The 17,612-nt window shown below is 39.8% G+C and overlaps 1 protein-coding gene across 1 annotated transcript in view; it reads right to left on the bottom strand.

Moving 5' to 3' along the window:
* The window catches only part of Col25a1 (collagen type XXV alpha 1 chain), a 397,132-nt gene that overhangs the window by 146,560 nt on the left and 232,960 nt on the right, over positions 1-17,612 (bottom strand). The window lies entirely within an intron of this gene.

The raw sequence follows: 17,612 nt of genomic DNA on the forward strand, positions 1-17,612 counted from the left end.
TGAGTGCATGTATACATATTTGCCATATGTATCAACTTGCTAAATAGATTGTCATGAACTTAATAGACTTGAGCTAAAGAAGAAAGACCCTAGGAGGAGGGTAAGGAGCTCTGCTGTGAGCTACATTTGTCAACAGCTACACCAACAGCCACTCTTCCGTCTCTGATGGTTGAATTTACCTGCCTCTGTTCATTATCTAAAGTGAGCCATACAGCATGTCTAGTATGTTTTGTTCAATATTTGTGAAATTCATCTATGATTTTATGCATAACTTTAGATATGTTCTTACTGCTTTATAAAATTTTATATAGGACTTATTTGTTCATCCTGTTGTTGACAGATACTTGGTTCTAGGGGTCTTGGCTATTGTAAACTGCTGCTATGAACACCCTACTGTAAATGTTTTGATAAAACTATCCCAGTGCATTTCTGTTGTATGTGTATCTAAGTAAGGTAAGAGAGTATATTCATTTTCACTTCAACAGATACTTCAAGTGGTTTCCCAGGGTGGCACCTAGAGTTTATATGCCTAGCTTCAGTATTTCTAGATCATTTCTAATGTTTGATATTTTCTCCTCTTTATCTTACTTGTTCTTGTAGGGTTCAGTAATTTATCTTTTTTTTATTTTATAAATAAAAAATAAATTTAATGTTCAATTATTAAATGATAAATTGAATGTTGGCAAAATATTTTAGTATACTATGTAAAGTTTACCCTTGAATTATTTTAAATGTTTATTTCTCTATCCAACTATCTGGTTTCAATCTGGACAAGGCTTCATTATATTTATTCTTTGAAGCTCCTGCCTCAAGTTTGTATAAACATTGCTCCTTATTCATTCTCTGCCTTGCCAATAAAGACCAACAAGCCAATAGAGCGCTTTAGAGAGAATGGGTGGGACTTCCCCTTCTAGGAGGAAGTGGCAGAAAGAGGAGGGGAGCCAGGAGGAGAAATTGAGAAACCATCAGGAGAAGAGAGTTGGAACAAGAAAGGATGAAGAAAGGCAAGTAATTTGGGGATATGTCTGGGTGGAGGCCTGGCCAGCCTGAAGGTTTAGAACAGAGTAATAATTGCTCAGAATTTGTCTCAAGGCAATTTTAATAAATCTTAGTTTCTCTGTGTGGTTATTGGGGAATTAGCTGGTTAAGAAATAACTTCCATTGTACTAATTTTATGAATCTATACTAATATAATCATCATTCAGCAACTGAATGCCCTTTTAATATACCTACTCAATATTTTACATTCTTTTCACAAAGAATTACCAGCCTTTGTCTTTGTTTCATTAAATTGTCCTATTGATATGTTAGAATATATTACATAATAAATGCCACATATATCCATATATTTAGAAATCTTTATGTATCTGAATATATTTTTTTGTATCTGAAAATGTATCTGTATTTATTAGAAATATATTTCCCCATCATATGTTTCGCTTTTACACTCTGTTAAGGTATTCTTTGTTGTTATTATTGTTGTTTATTTGGGTGGTGGGATGTTAAGGCTTGAACTCAGGACCTTGAGAATCTATGTAAATGTTCTACTGAGCTATGACCTCAGCCCCTAAGGCCATTTTCAATGAATAGATATTGTTAATTTAATAAAAGTCAGTATAACCTTTTTTCCTCTTAATTGTGCTTGCCATCAATGTAAGAAATCTATAGTTATTCTACATCAGGAAGAAAGCTGTCTGCTTATTCTACAAGTAAAAAGGCTTATTATTGCATCTTTCATACGTGAGTGTGAATCCACTGAGAACCGATTTTATGGGAGGTCAAAGTCAGGATGGTTTGTCCCTAGGTGGTTATCAAGTTAACTGAACACTGTTAACTGAAAATGGCATTTTCCCCATCGTGGTTCTGGGTTACTTTTCTCATAAATCAAGTGACCACATGTGTACATAACATTCCCTTGTAGGAATTTTCTCATTGTTGAGAGCCTGTCGATTCTTCTAGTAAGAAAAACTATTTCTAGAGGCATCAATTATGCCGTCTGTCCTAATTCTTAATAATGAAGTCATATTTTGTGGTTTAGCACAGGCTCAGAAATTGGAATGTCTCCTAATTATCCCCACACTCTCCATTTACAATGTGGCTAGGACATTAGAACAAACCCAGGCAGGAAGTAAGGCCAAGAGTCTATCAGAAGGGTGTTACATCACAGCAGGTAGGGACATGGGACTCCTGCTCTGCTAGAATGCCACTTTCTGCTAAGCCTTGGCCACAGTGGAATGGCACCAAGTCCTATTCTCTATCCTTGTGTTCCACTTCAGAAATCTCTAGCATTCCTATATCACAGAGAGTTTCTTCTGCTTATTCTAAAGCAACAGCTTTATCATTGTCTGTTTCGTGTTAGCATCTGAAATCACTGGAACTGATTTTATATACTGTGTGGCTCTCTGTATTGTTTAGGTAGTGTGCCTTTTCAGTGAGACCTGTGAAGTTATCCTGAAACCAACAACATCACGTTTCTCATTTTGTATATTTTCTCATCAATAAGGAACTATAAGTTTCTATTACATTTCATCTTCCACCAAATGCAGTGAAGTATTACGATAATCCTTTTGGAGATGCCAAAAATGAAACTCAGATCTTTTCAGTGTGAGGCCTCTTGGAAGTGAGCTGTCCAGGATTTTAATTCATTCTGCATGACTTTAAATACCAAGACCCAAGACTGTGTAGCATAGACACGGAACTCGATTCTCAGAATCACCCATGTGCCTGCCCTCAACATGCTTCTTCTAAAACGGCCTCAGCTGCATGTCCCACGTCACAGACACGGGTTCTAAAGTTGTAGGTTCTGAGTGAGGAAAAAGAAATTAAAAGGCAGGAAATAGGACAAAGATCACAAGTTACTGTCATAAAGTTCCTTCTCCCTTTATCTTCCCAATTAATTTTGCCAATCAGTAGAGGGAAGCTGAGAAAATTATATTTTAATGTTTTCAGTGAATATTTAATATACCCATGGATATTTTCAGTATATAAAGCAGTGAATAAGGAAAAACACTAAGACTAAGAATATCTGTATTTTTTTTGAAATACAGATTTTGATGTTGTAGAGGTTGGGTATTATTTTTGGTAGAGCACAGGGGAGCTAAGGGAAAGTGGAATGAGAGGACTTAACTATCAGAAGTTCAAGCAAGGTGGCGGAGAGCACAACACTGATTGAAGGAGCTGTACTCTGAACATACATTTGTTGAATGTTTATTTAAAGCTTATCATCGTTTTAACCTGTGGCTAAAGGATATTGTAGAAAAGGCCAATTTAGAAACATGTGTCACTGATCTCTAACAAAGCTAAATTGTGTATATCTAAAGGTAAATACTTCACCAAGGTTAATTAAGATGGACTCCTAGAAAGCCCAGGGACTTTAAGTCACCTGCTGCTGTGAACCCTTCCCCATCCTCTCCCCTTGTCTCTCAAAGGTTCCCCTCTTTACACGTCTGTATGGGTATCCAGTGAGATCTCAGAGGCCCAGACCTAAAGGGGCTCTACTTGGGTTTGTGGCATAATTGATGTCAAAACTTTTCTGAAATCCCTTTACAATGGGGAGCAGAAATGAACCTTTTGGAAAGCCAATGTCAAATGTCAAATCCACACAGGTTGACTAGCGCCGGAATGTCCTAGTGCATGAACACATGAAAATCTGCATCAAAAATTGGGCAGTAAGTGGTTTATCTGAGCAGACATGGTATCCTGAATCTGCCAGGCTGTACCCACAGCTGTGGTAACTGTGTGGGGCCCACAACCCCCACTCCTGGCAGCTGGGGCAGGGCAGTATTCTTCTACTGGGGCTAAAATCTAGTTCTTTTTGAATTGGGCCTCTTCTTGGACTCAATCTGAAGAACTAAGTGGGCTACCACAGAGGACAGTGTTTCTCACTTTGGGAGCCATGTTGCTTTTCTAAGTCAAAACACTACAATGTGAGAAGTTTCTCTGATATCGAACCTTTAATGTTCAGGTTGGTCAGGAGCTCAGTTTTTCTGCATCTTAGTTTTCTTCAATTAGTTTTAAAATAAATCCTCATTAGTATTAACAGATGAGCAGCAGTTCAAATTAATGTTTCCAACTATTTCACTTAGGAGCATTTGCTAAAAGGGTTTTTATTTTATGTCTATGAGTGTTTTCCTGTACTATACATAAATACTACAAGTGTGCCCGGTGCCCTATCATGGCAGTTCTGATGTGCCACGTGGGTGCTGGGACCAGAACATGGGCCCCTTGCAAAAACAGTCAATGAGCTTAACTACTAAAGAATCTCTTCAGCACCAACTTGAGAGTGTCTGTAAGTGGTATTTTGCTATTGCAACTATACTACCTTTAGCAAATAAATTTTTAGTACAGCATCGATGGCTATTTAGTAACTAATCAAAAGTCACTCTGTCACTAAAACAAAGCTGAAATAATGGAAAGAAAATGTGTAAGATCAGCTTTATGTCATGCTTTTAGGAGCATGTCTGTCACCTGTCCAGAATGTTGTGTAAAGTCCACTTACATAAAGGCTTAAGGATTACTAGAACAATAGTTTCTAAGTATTTTTGTATTTTGGGCTTTTAGTTACATAAACACTGTAAGATGCTAATAACGTTTATGTCCTATCATCACAGTCAGGTGGGAATACTCTTTAGAACAGTGGCTCTCAACCTCCCTAATGCTGAGACCCTGTAATACAGTTCCTCATGTTGTGGTGACCCCCAACCATAAGAATATTTCATTGCTACTTCATATCTGCAATGTTGTTGCTGATATGAGTTGTAATGTAAATATTTAATATGGAGGATATCTGATATGTGACCCCCAAAGGGGCCGAGACCCACAGGTTGAAAATTGTTGCTTTAGAGCATGATTAGATTATAACTGACTCATTACCAAAGGATTGATAAAAGTTAAAGGCATGACAAACTCATTCCTGTTTAAATAGCTCTAAAATAATAATTTATAGCCACCACCTTTCTGTTTGTTTCAGCTCCTGTATGTGGGTCTAGGATTTTGGTAGCCCCAAGTCTATTTCTACCGGAACAGCTGAAGTTTTAATGCTTCTTATTGTCTGCTTCTATAAAAGCTAAATAGAAAGCAAAGAGAAGCCCAATGGAAGATCTTCAGAAAATACCTGATGACCTTTCAACTTACATTAAAGTGAATGAGGCACTCAGAGAGAGAGAGAGAGAGAGAGAGAGAGAGAGAGAGAGAGAGAGAGAGAGAGAGAGAGAGAGATGAGTGTGGTATGGGAGACAAGTGTCCCAACAGTAGCCCTTTACTCATCTGAACTGTAGCGTTACTTACTTAGAAATGGAAACGATCAAATAATCATGAAAACAAACTGAAATTCTGTTAGGGGGGGGAAGCATGTCCTAGGACCCCCCAGGCAGCCAGGCACCACAGCAAGAGGGGCTGGTGACCCCTGTGTCTGATATCCATACATGAGTTGATTTTTCAGTCTTGCAAGATAGCTCAGCTCTTTGTGATTATTCCTTTCATTGCTGTAGAATTAGGAGAATGAACAGATTCCAGCCTCTGAGCATTTATGGCTGTCAGTCTGTCAATGCCATCTGCATCTGGAGGAGGGGTGTGTGAGTATGACTCCGATCAGTGGAATGACTCTGTGTGGCAGAGCTATGAGAAGAGAGAAGGCGAGAGAACTGGAGTTGAAAGGCAATGTTGCAATTGGCTCCTCGAAGCTGGCTGGGGATAAAGGGGGAGGCAGGGCGTGTGAAGGGGTTCAGAGAGAAGGGAAGAACATGTGTAAGGGTGAGGGGACATATGCTATCACAGAAAGATGTGGAGTTGGGAGTGGAAATAGGGAACAGCAAGAAAGAGGCATCACCGAAGGCTGGTTAGCCACACTCTGGTGTCTGGGCCAGATCCTGTCATCAGCTTCAGTGTGGTGAGAAGATGGGGTGTGTCTGCTCTGTGAGACTCACGGAGCGTGGGATGTTAGCAGTTCTTGGAGAGCTGTTGTCTAGGTCCTGGTAAGGAGTAAGGCATTTGGGAATAACATGAAGCAGTGAGGCTCTACACAAAGTTCTAGAGTTGAAAGACATTTCTGAAACTGAACCAATGAGGGTGGATGACTGACTGGCTATGACGGGCCACTGACAGATTCTCCCTGCTCCAAGAAGTCCTACTTATTTGAAAGCTTAAAGTTCGGTGAAGTTGTAGAAAAGCATTGGCCTAAGCTAGTTCAATCCATGTGAAGATCTGTCCCATGAGGACAAGTGACTCATACGTAGTTGAAATGTGGATTTAGGGTTGTATTTTAAACCTAGAAATATTGATGGCTTCAACTAGCATAACTGGAGATGGGAAAATAGAAGGGATACAGAGAAAGAAGAAAAGGACAGAGGAAGAGAGGAGAGGGAATTGGAGAGGAGAGAGAAAAGAGGAGGAGAGGGAACTAGGGAAAGAGGAGAGGAGAGATAGTCTATTATCACTGCTAAGTAAAAGGTCTTGTCTACACGAGAATCCGTAATAGTGGTCATGGTGTGACACTCTCTGTCCAGAGTCTGTGATCTTCAGCACACGATAACCACATTATGGTATCACCACTAAAATGTCATCCATCCTGATTGTTAACTTCTAGGTAGAGTATGTCTTCACTACACTTCTATTCCTCTCGTTCTTAAGGGGAAGACTGCATATAGGTTCCTAGATGTTAAATGCCCATTTCTCTAGCCTTCGAGGGAGGACATGGCGACCTTTATGCCAGGGGCTCTTTCATGAGGACATCACAGCCCAGAGGAGTGGACGGCTGTTCTCCGTGGTCTCCGAAGTCCTTGCAACAATACACTACTGATGCTTCCAGTTTTCCAGGAAGGAAGGAAACAGGAGAAACAGTTTTTCTCTTGTAGAATTAAGATGGCGCCTCTACTCTACTGATGGTTGACATCTGTCTCCCCACATGTGTATGTAATTGGCCTCTTAGGAAGAGTGATTCATAACTAAATTGAGCACTCACAATATTTAGCTTGTCTCTGAAGCCTCAGAAAAATGACATTGCAAATAACATGGACATTTGAGAATCTAGTGCTCTTTTGAAAAATGGGAACCCTAGATAATTAGATGGTGATTTTCTGTGTATATATGTGTATATGTATATGTATTTATATGCTTCTGAGTAACATGTTTAATTGTCTTAGCATCAATTTCTCTGTAATAAAAATGAGAATCTATTTTCTTCCATGTGCATGCCAACCTTTAATTCATGCATAAGCTTTTGTTTTGTTAGTATAGGCACAGTCATGGGCATGGGCACAGGCACAGGTGTATAATTTCGGGGATATCTTGAATAGTTTCATGAAGTTTAAAACAGAATTATTTTGACTTATAGACTTTTAACTTTATAAATACATTGAGCTAGTAATATACAAATCTTCATTTTTTTCTGATATGAAATAATGCTTCCTAAAAGCATAGATAAAATGTGTGATTTCTAATTTATAAAATTCATTTATGATTTCTTTTTTTGTCAGGGTTTCAGCAAAAGTCAAAGGAAAATACAAGAGTACCTCGGAGATGTTATTTTGAAAAGGAAGAATGTGAACTAAAAGTATCTTGGTGGCCAGGAACCAGGGCTGTGAAGTCACAGATCTTGCCTGAAAATGGGACTGTGTATAATCCTGGGCAGGCTAATTAGTCTTGCTGAACCGGTTCACTCATGTGTTAAATGGCGGAAAATATTGCCCCTCCTTCACTAAAACAAAACAGCTTACAAATGAGTAACCTTCCAAGGCTGGTGATTATTAATAACCTACTTTAATATTATATTTGATGAGAAACAAAAAATAAAATTAGTTTTTGAAATACTTGAGGAACAAAGAAGCCAAACATACGAACTCCCAAAGCAAAATAAACCTGGGTGGATGCTCCTGGGTGGATGGTGGGAATGTTCAAAGACAATACAGATTGAACATAATTTACCTTTCGAGGGCTGTTCCCAATCAAAACCAAACCAAACCTGTAATCTCATCCCTTTAATAAATAAAATGAATCTAAATGTTAGGTCTTAGAACCCCTCAGTCAATGTGAGCACAGATTAGGTGCTCAATTAAGTCTTGCCAATCTGAGCTGGATATAACTGGGAGAGAAAATAGAATAAAAGTCTTGGCGTTCAAAGCAGCAACATGAAAGAGTGAAGTGAAGGAGAAGCCAGTTCCCTTCTGACAGCAGGACTGTGGTTATATGGCACTGTCCAACTCCACAGAGCCTGGGATGGGAATTACAGCAAGAAGCGGATTTACAGTGTTAGACTCTACACCTTTCATTTTGCACTGAAGATTAAAATCAAGCAGAAGGGGGGGGGGATGGACATACCCCAAAATTTAAAATATCAAAACCAGCCCTACTTGGTTGAAAACTAATTTTTTACAGCTATTATTTCCTGGGCATTTTTCTGCGGTGAGACTGTAACTGCAAGGTCTTTTATGATGTCTGTTTGGGTCCTGTACAGCAGACCGTGTGTGCCCACGATCAGTCTGAAATCATAAACAGCTGCCTTCAGGAAGCGGTTAATGGCCTCTAACACTCAAAAGCAAATTTGGGAAAATTCAAACATTGCAAAAGTCAGGCTGGTGGGGCTCAGTGGAGTTGGGAGTTTGTAAGACAGTGGGACTTGGGGCCATTTTCTCTGGCTTGTTTTGCTTACTCCCTGTGTGGGGATTACTGTTCTTGCTAATCAAACATGAGACTCCCCCCTCCTCCCAACATTGGTCTGTGCCTCTAAATGCCTGAAGACTGTGCAAATGTCTCTGACTTTGAATGTGGCTTCCCCTCACCCCTGTGCCTTATTTCTAAAAGGTCAAGTAAAATGAACCCCACAGTGAAAGATTTGGAATTCTGAATACTCATTTTTATGGAAAGAAAGTATAATCTTGCGCTAGCTGCCACAGGAGTTCCCACTATTTCTTTCCTAGTACAAGCTCTCCTGTGTTCAGTAGGACTCAGATGGATTCAGTTACCATTGTCTCTTCTTTTTAGTTACCATACAAAATAATGGGTTTCCTTACATAGCATTTCACATCCATACATATACATCCTGAACCTCACTCATTAGCCACACCCATCGCTCTCTCCAGACACCCATCTCTGTGGCGCTACTGTGCCTCCCTCTCTACTTTCACATTCTCATTCCCCCCTCCCTGTCCCTCTCCCTCCCTTCCCCCCTCCGTCCCTCCCTCCCCAGACCTGTCTCTGTGTGTATACTCGGTTAAATGTGGATTCTGTATAGCACATTTTCCTCTAAGCCCTGGGTTTAATTTACAACCACCTATTTCAGCATGTTTCCTCATATTCTGCCTGAACATCATTTTTGCTCGAGTGATTTAAGCCTTGTTTGAAGGCCACTTGACTTTTGGGTTTTTTTGCTTCATTTGTCATATCATATAAAGTGATACAGACTTTATGAAATGCAACTGAGCACAACCCAAGGATGAGGGTCAAATAGAGAGTCAGAAGAATATAAAACAAGACCCCCCCAAAAAAATCAAAAATAATTTTACAGTATTAAAACAAAACAAAGAAAAAAACCCCACCACCGTCAGGTGGGCTGGGAGCCTGGCTTTCAGGTCTTGGCTCTGCTTCCTGACTGACTTCCAGTGTAAGAAGAATGTCCCTCATGCTGGCTGGCCAACATGACCACAGAGCTTTCCCCATGAGCGTCAACTCCCAGGGCTTCATATTTAGATTCTTTATTCTCATCACCCTGTTCTCCAGAGACAGGATGGAAGGCATCACACCTACCATGGGCTTGCCTCTCCCCAAGGCCCAGCACTTCTCCTTTCTTAGTGTCCTTGCTCCCCATGGGACCATCCCTTCCCCCTGCTTCTCCTCTGCCATCTTCAAGAGAACAAATTTACCCTTTCCTGACACTAAGGGGGAAGACACATTGGCTTTGCCCACTATCATCTCCTGTTCATGTCTTATCTTCTTCCTTCCTGTTTCCATTAGCTTCCCTAAAGAACAGATTAGTCATTAAAAAAAAAAAAAAGATGGGGAATTCGATTTAAGGAGAAAGGAAAGGTAGCAAGAAGTTGTGTTTTTACAGTCTGGATGCAGGAAAACTGAAGGAACATGAGTTAAAGCACACGCCGTTCCTTGGGGGAAGGGCATTTCTTTCTATTAAGAGTAGAAAGCTGACCCACAGAAGGGAAGCCACTGAGTCCGGAGAGGGAGATATCCTGGGCTAAACTAATCTAAATAAGCGGAAGCCCTGGGGAGGAAGGGTTGACAAAACCCATCAGCCTTCACATCACCAAAATCTGTTCTTAAACCTTTCCTTCTCCCTACACTCCCTCCGCTGGCTATCAAATATACTCTCAAGGCTCCAGCCATTACCTGCCTTCCGTCCTCTGATTCTTTTCCAAGCTGAAATCCTACATCTCCAACTGCTCACCAGACGTCTGAGCCAAAACAGACCATCACGGGCTCAGATTCCACTTTCTCAAACCAATTTCTCAGTGTCTGCTATGAAACCATCATGATTCCTGAATTTCCTATTTTTGTCAAGCGCACTATTACAACTCTGAGCCTAAAACCCTGTGTTTATATCTGTTTATGTAAATAGAACCCAGCGCTCAGCCTTAAGGGTTTAGCTTGTACAGTCTCTCTTGCGTCTGTCCCATCTCCCTGTGTCAGCTGCTAACGTCCTGTTCTCCGATCACCAGAACAGTCTATTCCACAAGCTTTCTGTGCCCATGACCCACCCCACCCTGCATATTAACATCAAACTGGGTTCTCTACGTGGATCATCTGGTTCGCATTGATAATCTCAGCTACCTGGGAAGGTGAGACAGAGGGGATTAGTGGAACCTAGAAATTTGAGACCAGCCTGGGCAACAGAGTGAGATGAACACCTTCTCCTGCTCATATCATCCCCAGATCAAGAGATTTCAGAGGACTGTTTTCCAGCCCACTATGGGAAACCGTAAGCCAGAACCCTTAGAATTTGCAAAAGCCATCAGGCAAACATCTAATGAATATTAGGCTAACTCCTCTAGACCTAGACCAAGCAACTGACCAAACATCTCGTGCTTTCTGGTGTGAACTAGGGAACTCTTTAAAAGCAGACTTTTCTAAAAACTGAACCAGCTTTGCCACAGGATAATGAGTTAAACAACATTGCAAGCAGTAGTTAGAACAATTGAAACTGTGAGCCGTTCTATATATAGCACAAACATTCTAGAGTGAGGGATACCACATGGAAAAGAAAAGGACAAGGGGAATCTACTAAAGAATAAGAGACACTAACATTGAAAAACAGTAATAAGCCCCAAGTGCAGACAATTTTATAATGACTGAGGAAATCTGAGTTTGTGCTGGGTATTTCTTTTATTAAAAACCATATTGAGATAATGGTCGTGATTTTAAATGCCCCACCACAGACTCACATTTCAGTGCATGTAGATGAGATGGCATGCTACAGGCTTAACTTTAAATTATACTAGAAAATATAACAGTATACCATGTATTTAGCATGTTGAGGCTCTGGGTTCAAGTCCTGGCACAAAACCATAACAATAAATTAAAGGAAGGGATTCATTAAACAAAAAGATTAGCAATTGCTCTTTCCAACTGTGATGAAAGCTTACGGCTTTCCCATACTTCTGAGACTGTCTGAACATTTCTGCATGTAATTACATAATTTACATTTTTTGTTTCTTTGGATGTGATGTAGATCCTATTCTCACTTAACACTTGTGACCCTCCTGCTTCACCCCCACCCCAAACACAGGTATATGCCATGACAGTCCGCTAACAATTCCTTTTAAAAGACCCTTCATATCCCTACCCAGGGAAATGTTAACTCCTGCCTTAACTTCACTTGCTGCAGTTCCCCATAAGAATCTACCCCAGCCCACCCTTGAATGCCAACTAGTCTCTGAATGACCCCCTACCTCTGCGGAATCATCCAATCATTTTAGGATGCACTAAGAAAATAATGGGATTTGTGTGTGTGTGTGTGTGTGTGTGTGTGTGTGTGTGTGCACACGCGCGCTCGCGAAAAGAACCCACTTGGCAACCTGAGCTATAAAGCTGACTGGGGAAAGTTAAACATATAATCTTGAGTTTCTGAAAGCAAATTCTTTACCTTGCAGGAAAGTCCCATCCAATGCACACAAGCACACATGAACTCATGCATGCATTCACCTATGCACTAATCTATGCCCTAACTCAAAGTGCCTGCTTTCCTAAGTTTATCCAACTCTCCTTTGGAACTGTTCTTTAATTTCTAACCCAGGAAGCATGTGTGCCTCTTTCATGACAGTTAGCTGTCTCTGTGGGGACTAGGGCTTGTGTTTCACTGAACTAACAGGACCTTCAATGCAGGAGAAGCATGGAAAACCTAACTCAGACTGACTTTGGAGACCTTTCCATTCACTACTAGCACATGAACACTGGTGAGTCAGATAACATCACAGAGCTTCGGTTTCTATAAAATGGATAAATTACAATTACTGCCTATGGACTTTGGATGTGCCAAAGATCCAGTGGATATGTTAACAGATTTCATGAAACAGAATTTCAACCTTATTTGGGCCAAAAATAGCATTTTGCAAACACCTCGATGGCAATCAAACAGACACTAATACCTCTGTGTCCAATATATTTCCATTGGCTGTTTCTGAGGACCCGTGTGAGCTTTCAACATGAATTCATATGCGCTACAACAACCTTGCAAAGCTTCCAGGGAGCAAAATGAACCTTGGTTGCTGTTGTTGTTACTGAACTCTGTGTTAACCAAAGATAGATTTTTAAATGTCTGAAACAGTTTAAAGCATGTTATGTCACTGAAGAATATTTTGAACACTTATAACTGTGTAATAACATTTTGTTTTATGGAGGAGCTGGACAATGTAATAGTCAGATCCAACAATAACTAATCAGTTTTCACAAATCTCCTAACTTTAATTTATCCACAGCACCTACACATATTGAGTCTATTATTCTCCTCTTCCTTTCCAGTAGGTGACATGCCACCTGCAGGGACAAGATGTAGCCGTACAAGGACATCAAATCTTTATGGCTGTGCTTCTGTTAGTGTTCATGGGAGAAGGAATTTACAAAGGCCTTTAATCCTAACACCTGTGTGTGCCTTAGATGCTTTGAGCGCTTCATTAAGCTAGGCATTGAATCAAAATCATTCTCCCTTTCTACTGAAAAGCTGACGCATAAAGTTCAATAAATTGCCCAAAGTCACACCACCCATAAGTGGTAGAACAGAATGTCAGCCCAGGTGCCTGCCTGCAGAGCCCGGAGTTCACTCCCTCAACTCTATGCATGCTTCATATGCTGCTTTAAAAGTAGAGTGCAGAAGGCAGACATCTTGTCATGTGCATATAAAATGATCATTAAAGACGAATTACTAAATGTGTATCTACTAGCCAGAGTTTGCTGAGGGGGTTGGGGTAGAACTCAATGGCGGAGCATTTGTCTAGCATTTGCAATGCTGTGGGTTTGGTTCTCAGTACTAAACACACACTGTATTATGCATTTTCTATCAACACTGCATGGAGAGATCAGGACACAAAAACAAGGGGTCCTGAGAATGGAAACAGTTTCCATGGTGTAAAGCAATACACAATCGGCTTAATTATTCACAGAATACTACAGGTTACCACATTAATTCAGTTGAAATGAAAGGCAATATATTTCTTAGGAAATACAGCATAACATTGGCCATAGAAGTTCTTTAATTAATTTAGTTGGAAATAATTCTATCTTCTACACTATTTAAAAACACAAATGAGCATGTGAAATAAAGACATATGTATTGCAGTAAAATAAAGAAATAGTTATACCATGTATATTCTTAATAATATAACCCATCTGGAGTTCAAGGAAGTCCTTAAGGCCACAAAACCAATGACAATTAAAACTCCTGAATTCTAAAGCATTCAAACTTGTATTATCATTCTCAAGGTTATATAATAATAAAATATACTTTGCAAGAGTATTAAGTTATCCAGGTGATAATACATTACTGGTTTTACATAGCAGTGAGTGAAATTTGGGCTCTCTACACATCCATGCGCACAAAGGCATGCACACATTTTTCAAATTTCTAGAGAATGTATGTGCCCTCCTTCTGCCCCCAAATCAGACTATGTGAATCTGGAAAAAGCTGGATTGAAACACATATATGAAATATGGGAATTGCTAAAGTGTTAGGTTAGAAGGAGCTTCATACATAATTTAAAACATATGAAAAGAAAGTTAAATACTGGCCCCACAGTACAATATCTTACCCCAAAAGAATTCTTTACAATGCATATACAGCTTGAGTTTAGTAAAGTTTAATAAAGCCTTCTGAAATGGCAACGATAATATTTGAATAAAGAAGAAAAGCGAATGTGGAGTTAGGGAAGAGGGCAGAGGAAGAGGGCATCTTCAACTTCCTTCCGAGCGTATCTGCAAACACAAATGGAAGCCGCACTCCTCCATGCACAGTTGTCTGATGCCATTTGCTTGTGGTTTGCGCTTACATTTTTTTCTCACTGGGTAATACAGAATTACAACATGCACACCACTTTAGTGCTCAGAATTCCTAAGGGAATTACTGCTACTTTATGTTCACATGCAACTCCAAGGAAGAGTTATGAGGGGGGCTCTGAGACTCCAAAAAAAAAAAAAAAAAAAAAAAAAACCACTATGCAGGAAAAATGGCGTTAGTATGAAAGGGCTTTCTATTTACTTTTAAAGACATGGAGGGATATTTGAGCTAAATACAAGTTCAATGTATTTTGTAAAGAGGGCAAGAAAGAGTCCTGAGAATACTCTTAAAGCAATTGGTACATGCAATGTGTGTTCAATTATTTATTTGTGGAAGAATACTAATATTTAGGCAATGTATTATTTTTTTGTAATACTTTCTATAATAGGTCTGATTATGAAAATCAAAACCAAAGTTTAGAATTCTACAAATAAATTGCTATACGTGATGAAGGAAGTTAGATGGAGAGGAAAGTAAAAATGAAGGAAAGTACAGACACTGCATTAAAAATCATAAAATCTGTTAAAGGAAAAAAGGGCTGGAAAGATGGCTTGACAGTTCAGAGCACTGGATGTTCTTCCAGAAGACTGGGATTTGATTTTAAGACTCTTGTGTCTGTAGGCATAATGTTATTGTGCACTGTATAAAGATTGTCCTTGTATTATTGAAATGCTGATTTCTGTGCCTCCAAATGTGGTTGCAATCCTAATTCTAACAATCTCCTGTTTCAATGTTGTGTAAAACATTGCTCCCCAATTACTCCCTGAGTGGTCAATAAAGTGATCAGCCAATCAATGGACAGGGACAGAATAGGGCTGGACTTCTTCCCAGACAGGGGTTGGGGAGAGAGGACAGCGAGATGAGACGGGGAGCAGTAAGATTAGCCACTGGGAGAGAGTTCAGGAGAGACCATGAGAAAACACCTGAAGCAAAGAAAGCCATAAAAGTTTCTTGGGAATTTTGGCTGGAAAGTAGCCATATTAGTTTAGAGGACTAAAATAGAGAAATAGTGTTCAGTTATTGTGCCCTTAAAGCTTGATAAACAGATATAATAGTCCAGTCTCGATTATTTGGGAGCTAGCTAGGTAAGAGAAAAACTGTAAAACACACTTATTAAAAAGCCACTAATATGTGTCAGATGCCCAATATCTGTAACTTTATTTCAGGGGAGAATATGGGCACAAGGAATACAAGTGTTACACAGATACTTAAACAGGCAAAATGCTACACATATAATACATAGAAATTTTAAAAAGAGAGAGAAAAGATGCTTAGAAATGACCACAGTGATCCAAAAAAAGGAATAAGAGAAATCATTTTTCCTTAGTGCTTACCATATTCAGGTATCATGGCACTGATGCTCTAACTTTTACATGTCTTAAGAAAGGCCATTGCCTTTCGCATGTGGACAGTGCTACCCAAAGTGAAGGAGTAATTTATCTAGGAGGTAGAGGCTAAAAGCTAGACAACTGGACCTGACTTGCAGTCTCTTTGATTAGAAGTCCCCATTCTCTCTTTTAAGTACAGTGTACTATAACAAGCTGCAGAGTTAACTTTCTATGGAAATCTGAGAAAGGAAGAAAATCCCTTTAGTAAAGAAGAAAAATATCTTCCCGAAGAAGCTGTACTACAATGTGACAGGTGGATGTGTTTGGTTATGTAGACAGGAAGTTTAAGGTGAAGGAGTCCCGAGCAAAGGAGAAAAAAAATGTAGAAGAGATAATATAAATGTTTCACTTTGGTTTTGAGAAAGCCTAGAATCCATGAAGAAAATTAATGAAAATCAGTAGAAGGTGAGACAAGAAGCCAAATTAGGGGACTTTGTCATACTCTACAGACTGATAACATAATCAAGACTCAGAGGGTTGGCATCAGGAAAGGGACATTATCAAAGCCATGGTAGAAATTTTTATCTGGTCAACATAGGTGATAGGATACCCGTTGATTTCTCTCAATCTAATCCTCAATGCTTCTACTTGTCCGGGGAAAGTCAAACGTTTACCCTGCTGACGTGCCACTCCACAGCACCAATCAGCTCTCCCGCTGACCCATCCCCCTGACTTCCGTCCCTACAGCACCAGTGTGAGGAATGGCAGTGGGGATGCTGGGACAGAGGCGGGAAAATCTAAAATCGTTCTAGTATGCTGTGAGCTACACATCTACTCATCCCACTTGAAGTTAACAGTGTTATCATATTACAGGGCTGTAGTCCTGACTTTAACAATACCCAGGAGAAAGAAAGAGAGGGAGATCTGGGGCCAAGAGAGGAACAGAGAAAGGGAATCAGGGGTGGGAATCAGCAAATGATTCAACAAGATCAGAGAAGCCAGGATCTGGACACAAACCCAGTTCAAACTAAAAAGCCAACACACCAGGACCATGCTCTGAAGAAGGTACAGATCCCAAGTTACCTGCAGGACGCCATGAAATCTTAAAAATCCCATGAGATCCAGACTGAATTTGGGGTTGCCCAGATGTATAGATACAGAGCAATATTCACGGCTGGGACAAGGTCATCCTCAGAAGTGCTGGGTCTGGAGTATTTAAGAACCTCCACACTTAACCTACCAGTCTTACAAAGAAGATATAGAAATGGAAAATAGGTTAGGAAAAGTCCTCAGTATCATTAATAATCAAGGAAATGTGAATGAAGTTACAAGAAGACCTCATGTTTCCATCTGCTAGGATTGATACAAATCAAAAAGGCAAGAGAGAAGAGACGGAGAAAGAAGAGATTCTTGTATTGTTGTAGGAATGCATAACAGAACACAGGAACTACATAAAACACTAGTGGTAATTCCTCCAAATCTAAAAATAGAATTACCATGTGATCCTACATGGTGAAGATATCTGCATTCCAACTGTAGCAACCAGTATCTTGGATCAGCCATAGTGTTCATCAATGAATGGATGGATAAAGAAATGGGTTATATATATATAATATATATATATTATATATATGTATACATACAATGACTGCTACTTAGCCACAGAAATGACACCTTTCCATTAGCAAAAATGTGAATGAGCTAGAAGACAATATGTTTAGTAAAATAAGCCATGCACAGAGAGAAGTAATCTTATGGTCACAGATAAGTAGAATCCATTTACAACAGGCAACATG

This window comes from Apodemus sylvaticus, chromosome 4 (genome assembly GCF_947179515.1).
Source record: "Apodemus sylvaticus chromosome 4, mApoSyl1.1, whole genome shotgun sequence".
Classification (NCBI taxonomy): domain Eukaryota; kingdom Metazoa; phylum Chordata; class Mammalia; order Rodentia; family Muridae; genus Apodemus; species Apodemus sylvaticus.